General features: G+C 44.5%; 1 pseudogene; it reads right to left on the reverse strand.

Moving 5' to 3' along the window:
- Nucleotides 1-6650: 6650 nt before the first annotated feature.
- Nucleotides 6651-6989, reverse strand: LOC138080476 (GTP-binding nuclear protein Ran pseudogene; annotated as a pseudogene).
- Between the last annotated feature and the right edge of the window lie 34 nt (nucleotides 6990-7023).

Consider the following 7023-nt stretch of genomic DNA (forward strand, 5'->3'; position numbering starts at 1 on the left):
AGAGAAGCCCGGGAGTGGGGCGCTGGGGCTGTGTGCACGCTGGTACAGCAGCTACACAGGGAAGGCCCTGTCAAGACTGCTTCCCGTTCCTGCAAGCAGCTTCATGACATCAGCATGGCTGCTGCTGCTGAGAGTGTGTGCTGGGCCCTGAGTACTCTGCCCATGAGGGGCCTGTGAGGCAGGGGCACTTGAATGGCATGACCTGGGGGTCCTGTCCCAGGGTTTGGATCCTGGAAGTCCCCAGTTTTCCAGCACTGGATGAATGGAAGCCACGGACAGAGCTTCCCCACAGACATGAAGGTGCCCCTCCCTGCCCACAGACCTACTGCAGAAGCCAGACTTTTGGAACATGCGCAGCAGTGCTTCCAGTCTTGTCTGAAGTGTATAGCGTTTTGTGTATCAGGTACACTATAGATAATGTAAGGGTTTGTAGGGGGCAAGTCATCCATCTGTAGGAAAGTATGTTCCAAGTTCCAATTTGATGAATCTTCAGAACACAACGCCTTTGCTAGCAAATTAGACACTTGCAGTAGCTGGATCCCAGAACAGTCCCTTCAGGTACTTTATGGGTCTGAGCCACTGCTAGGCCAGACATGATGTGGAAGTCTCCCCAGGTCTTCCATGTGACCCCAGAGGGGGGCCTGCCCTCAAGCTACCCAATTCATCTCACCTGACTGAGACCTGGGTGGAACCAGGGCTTAGGATCTCAGAAGTCAGAACAAGAGAACAGGGGGCCTCAGGGGCCTGTTTAGCCTCTGTGTGATTCTGGCCCAGCTGGGTCCTAGATACCTAGACCACATGATTTCAGAAGGAGATGTGAGCTGACGAAAGGACAGTATAACACGATAATGGCAGAAACAACCTTAGGGGCCAGAAATAGATGCTGTCATTACAGGAGGGAAAAAAAACCCATAGCAGATTCCAAAATCTGACCTTTATGATTCCAGGACCAGAGAGGGGAGGGAACAGATTCCCCTATTTCTGGTGAAAACAAGGCAACGTGAAGAACGCTGTGCAGTCAGGCTGAAAATTAAACAGATGTGAGTTTCTTTCATTCAAAGCCTTAATTATTCTGACGTCTTCCATAACTTAATCTGAGGCATCACTTCAGCTTTAATTATGCATAATGAAATGGATTATTTACAGTAACTAATATGACAGGAAAAACTGAGAGGTGAGAATTGGTAACTTGGCAACTGTTTATTCATCTTTTTTTTCAGCCCACGTTTATTGACTACCTACTATGTTGCAGCTTTTACTACAGCCCTGTTAGGAAAAATACAGTATTGCTAGAACACATGCTATGGGCCAGTTTGTTTCACTTCATTAGCTCATGGACTATTTGTAATAATGCTGCATCACAGGTTATTCTTCCTGATTTGTAGAAGTGGAACTGAGATTCTGAAAGGGTAAGTAATTTGCCTAAGCTCACACAACAAAACCTATGTTATCCTTGCCATTTACCTATTTTAGACAGAAAGTTACCTACAGACTGACATTATATTCTGAATCTCACTTCCTGCTTTATATAGGAAAAGTCGACTTTTCTCAAGGGAAAAATGAGGGATCAAAATTGTACTTTTGGGAAAATAACCTGATGGTTTTCTATAGGATGCATTGGACGCTATGGAGACAGTCTCAGTCAGATGCCAGGACCTAAGTAAGCCCCAGTGAAAGTGAAAGTCGCTCCGTCGTGTCCGACTCTTTGCAACCCCATGGACAATACAGTCCATGGAATTCTCTAGGCCAGAATACTGGGGTGGATAGCCTTTCCCTTCTCCAGGGGAGCTTCCCAACTCAGGGATCGAACCACATTGCAGATGGATTCTTTACCAGCTGAGCCACAAGGGAAGCCCCTAAGCCCCAGTGGTGGCAGCCAAACTGGAAAAAGAGGCTGCAGGCAGCACTGAGGAGGCTAGAAAGGGCTTGGGGGAGATTTGGACATAATGGGCAAGTTACACATGCTCTCTGAGCCTTACTTTCCTTGTGCCTAGGAGCGGCTGTAACTGGTTTTTCTAGCAGTCTCAGTCCGGGGGCATATAAACAGAAACGGCTCTGTCTCCTCCAGTCCTTGTTTCTCATCTGCCTCTGTTACATCTCCCTCTCTTGTTCCTTAATAGCTTGTTTCCTGGTCACTCCAGTTAGTCATCGTCCGTGATAGCTTTCACAGCTTCCGTCTCAATCTCAACTGAAATCTTGCTTTCAGCCTCCCCCCTGCTGCAGCATTGGCACCTGGGTGTGGGGTGTGTTCTGGTTTCTTTGCCTGGGGAGGAGGGCGAGGAAAGGGGACAAGCATGACTCCTTAGCTGGCCTTCCGTGTTATCTCTCTCAGTCTGTTGTGGCAGTTTTCGGGGCTCTTACAGACGAACTGGCCAGGGCTGACTTCTGTGTATCCAGATGCTGGTTCACTAGTGGGGCACATGTAGTCTTCAGAGCTCCTGAGGGTCTCCCAGTGGCTCATGTCCCTGGTGCCCCCACCCATCTCTTGCCATCAACCTTGGGCTGGCTGGGTGGGCACCCCTCCCCCGGCAGGCATTTCTTGAGTGAAAGGAACAGAAGAGAGGGTCCAAGTCCTGCTTCTTTCCACTGTGTCCACTGTCTTCCTACTGCACCACGTTGAGGAACAGGCTGCTCTACTCCCACCCTCCCTCTGCACGGCCACTGCTCCTTGTCTGAGTGGATGCTGGACTCCAGCTGTGTCTCACTCACCAGGGCTTGCAGCCTCACACAGGGCTGTACAGGACATGGAAGCATGGAGCAGGGCAATGCAGCCCCAGGGACGGGCCACATCACTTCCCTGTGCATTCAAGCTTCCACCAAAATCTTCCTCCACAGACGTCTTTGAGGGCTGCCGGGGCGGGAGGGGGAGTTGGGGGGAGGCACGGATGGAGTCTGCCTTGAGGAGGGGTCTGGCCCCAGCTCTTGGCTCCTCTCTTTAGAATGAATGCTTTAGTCTCCAAATCTGAGTCTGACTCAACAATTCAGAACAGCAGAAAAACTTTACTTCCTACCTGTTTCTGTGGACGACAAGGTGCCTGGTGACAGGATGACTGAGCCTGTCAGGGATGGCACTGCTGTGTTCAGCTTTTCACATCACCTCAGTGTCTCTGCTCTTTCATTGCTCTTTTGACTTCTCTTCTGGGGCTCTCTGTGCAGACGCACCTTGGATGTGGACTTTCAAGATGGGCTCTGAGCTGACCCCATCAGCTGGTTGGCTGACCTCTTGGTACCATGCCATCAGAGAAGCAGGTAATCAGAGCACAAACAGTCCTGTGGTGTTTGGAGTCTCCCTTAGTGACACCAAAGCCTCTGTTTGATTTCCCGAGTGGCAACAAAGCCAGGAGCAGAAGGTGAGCAGCACCTAGAATAGACCCCAGGTGTAACAACCCGAGGTTCAGGTCCTGGAAGATGCACTTGAAGGGTACACAGAAGTGAACTATCAGAGATGCAGGAGGTCGTCCTCTTCCTGCTTCTCCTGGGTGCGCTTTCAGGTAGGAACTCCGTTTTACCCCCTGACTTGGCCCACTCAGTTTGCTAGTTATCATTGTGTGATAAAGTCCCCGAAGGAGGAAATTGCCCCTAGGGGACCCTGTTCAAGTGTGGGACTGTCAGCATCAGGGAGCCTTGCGAGGCTGGGGTGGGATATCCGGAGAAGAGGGTACCCCAAAATCTCCATCTAATCCATGTTTATACAGACTGTTTCACTTCCCCTCTTGGCCTGTATAGGCCTTTCAAGACCTAAAGCTGGGGAAAGAACTTTCCTGGCAGAGCTCTGTGTGTATGTCAGCTAGACTTTGTGCAGATTCTGGCCTTACTCTGGAGCTTTCTAGTGGCAAGCTGAGGTTGCCAAGTCACCCTATGCGGAAACTGAGGTACAGAGGGGTTAGTGTCTTAGTCCTGAGAGAAGAAAATTTCTGATAGAAGGCAAAGATTCATCTCGTGTTCCTGGCACTCCCTCTTCCTTATTTAAGAGCTTCAAGAATCTTGGATGATTTTTCAGTGTTGTCAGCTTGGATTATTGAAATTGAGCTTTTTAAATTAAATCTTATTTTTGAATAGGTAGTATATGCATAATGTATAGAATTCAATCATATTACATTTGCAGATTAATTTAGGGGTAATTTACATCTTTGATGAGTTATACAGTAAAACGCTTAGAGGAGTGTCTGTTATCTAGTAAATGCTTAGTAAATGTTACTGATTATGTACGACACTGAGTCTTTCTATTCAAGAACAGGGTTCTAGAAACATGTTCAAGTCTTCATTTTCTCATGAGTGTTCTGAGATTCTCTTCATATGGATCTTGCACATTTTGATTATATTTCTAGTTGTTTTTCTTTTATTTTTTAGCATTTGTAAATGAAATCTTCTTTTGCCTTTTATCTTTTAATTGATTCTTATATAATGTATGGAATTCTGTTAATGAATTATCTTATCTGTAATGATGTTTCTATTGATTTTCATGGATTTTCCAGGTTTGAAAATAATAAATGTTTATACTTTTCCTTGCTTGTTTTCCTATATCTCTTTTCTTTCTCTTATTCAACTACTGGCCCTATACCTTCAGACTGTTGATAAATAATGATGAGTGTACACTCTTGTCTTGTTCTCCATAAAGCATCATGTTAAATTTTGGTATGAAATAGAAATGTTTTATATGTTAAGGGGATAGCTTTTACTCTTATTTAGGCTATTTGCTTATAAATAAAAGTGGACTTTTATTTTTTTAAATTTGGCTACTTGGCATATAGGATCTTAGTTCCATGACCAGGGATCAAAACCATGACCCCTGCATTGGAAGCTCAGAGTATTAACCACTGGACCCCCAAAGAAATCCCAAAATGGATTTTTTTTTGGTAAGTGAATCTGTTAATATTTATTCAATATTTTAACAAATTAAAATATATCCACTTTTACCCTTTTGTAGTCCATTTTTCCATATACTTAAAAGGGATCCTTCCCTGCTTTTAGGTAGGAAAGTAATCATTTAAGGATAATTGGACATCTCTTTAAAGAACTTTGGTAAACTGAACTATAGTACTTACAAGAGCAAAATAGCTTGTCTTGATTTCTAATTGCTACAATATGGTGCCAGTGAGATCAAACTTAGGCAAGACAGACCCAGTTCATGTTTACATGTGGAAACCATACAGTATAAGTGGTTAATCTACTTAAAGCTTGGCATTCGGTTCACATCACTGAGAAGCTTACCTAAGATCTACTTTTATGCTGCAGCATTCTGTGGTATTCTTACACCACCCACCAAAATTCTTTGTGGGGGGGGGGGGGAGAAAAACCATCAAACAATGAAATCTTTAATCTTTGATAACCTTTAAAGCTTGGGAGTACTTAACAGCAGGTAAACACGGAACATCTTCCTAGAATACCAACCTTACATTAAACATGTAACATCAAAAAACAAAAAAGTAATATGCACAATTATTTTCACTTTTAACAAATGAGAAGTCCCCCAAGTTCCTGCAACCATTTGTATGAATTCATTGGACTTTGACAAGCTCTACATTAGAAAATGGTCACTTTTGCCGTAAAATGCAAAGATAATTCTTAACTGTTTGAAACATCTGAAGCAAATGCCACCTTTGACAGGTCACATAAATCTCATCTCCAGGTGACACTACCTAAGCCCAAAAGCAGGTGGGACAGATGTCATTTTAGCCTAACTATTGATATTATTTATACCTCTTAACAACTTGGGAGTCCCTTGGACTGCAAGGAGATCCAACCAGTCCATTCTGAAGGAGATCAACCCTGGGATTTCTTTGGAAGGAATGATGCTAAAGCTGAAACTCCAGTCCTTTGGCCACCTCATGGAAAGAGTTGACTCATTGGAAAAGACTGTGATGCTGGGAGGGATTGGGGGCAGGAGAAGAAGGGGACGACTGAGGATGAGATGGCTGGATGGCATCACTGACTCGATGGGCGTGAGTCTGAGTGAACTCCGGGAGTTGGTGATGGACAGGGTGGCCTGGCGTGCTGCGATTCATGGGGTCGCAGAGTTGGACACGACTGAGAGACTGAACTGAACTGAACTGAACAATTTATCAAATACAATACCGTTGACTTGTCATGAAATGATTCAAGTATACAGAAAATTAGGAGCATTTAACCTAATTGATTTCAAATTAAGTGGTAATAGCAAAGGCAATTCAAGTAGTAACATGGCACAACTTTCCCTGTTAGTGGTTTTAAAACGCTCATTTAAACAAAAGATGAATTCACTTGCTTAGATATTTGAAATACAACTTTATTCTGATTTTAAACGAAAAGGAATGGGAATGACAGTAACAAACAAGCTTCCACCTCTCAATACTGTCATGTGACTAGAGCAGTCTTATATTTGAAACTCAGGGAGGAAACAACTGTGTTCCAAAACACCTAAATACGTGGGTCCAAAAACTGAAGGTTTTTTTTTTTAAACTGCCACATTCACTCCAAAGCCCATCCATCTCCTTCAGCATCCAAAGATTAAGCACATGTTCTGTTTAGCTATGTAATAAAGTGGCAAACACGTTGCACCACTGACGTCACAGGACAGTTGCCTATAAAACTAGACTTCCGACGCTGGGCCCCAGCTTCACTTTCTCACAGGTCATCATCTCCATCCGGGAGAGAAGTTGTCTGAGCAACCTCTAAATTGGCTCATACTGTGCTGCCAAGGCTGGGTTCATGACCACCTCTGGCGTGGCAAGAGCAGGCATGGCAACAAACTCCAGGTTAGGGTCTCCAATCAGTTTTCTAGCAAGCCAGAGGAAGGGCTTTTCAAAGTTGTAGCTACTTTTGGCAGAAATGTCACAGTACTGAAGATTCTTCTTTTGGTGGAAGACAGTTGACTTTGCCTTAACCTTTCTGTCCTTAATATCCACTTTGTTGCCCCACAACACAATCAGGATGTTCTCACACACTTGTACCAGATCTCTGTGCCAGTTAGGCACATTCTTGTAAGCAACTCTTGCTGTTACATCAAACATTATAAAGGCACACTAAGCTTCTATATAATAGCCA

This window comes from Capricornis sumatraensis, chromosome 5 (genome assembly GCF_032405125.1).
Source record: "Capricornis sumatraensis isolate serow.1 chromosome 5, serow.2, whole genome shotgun sequence".
NCBI lineage: Eukaryota > Metazoa > Chordata > Mammalia > Artiodactyla > Bovidae > Capricornis > Capricornis sumatraensis.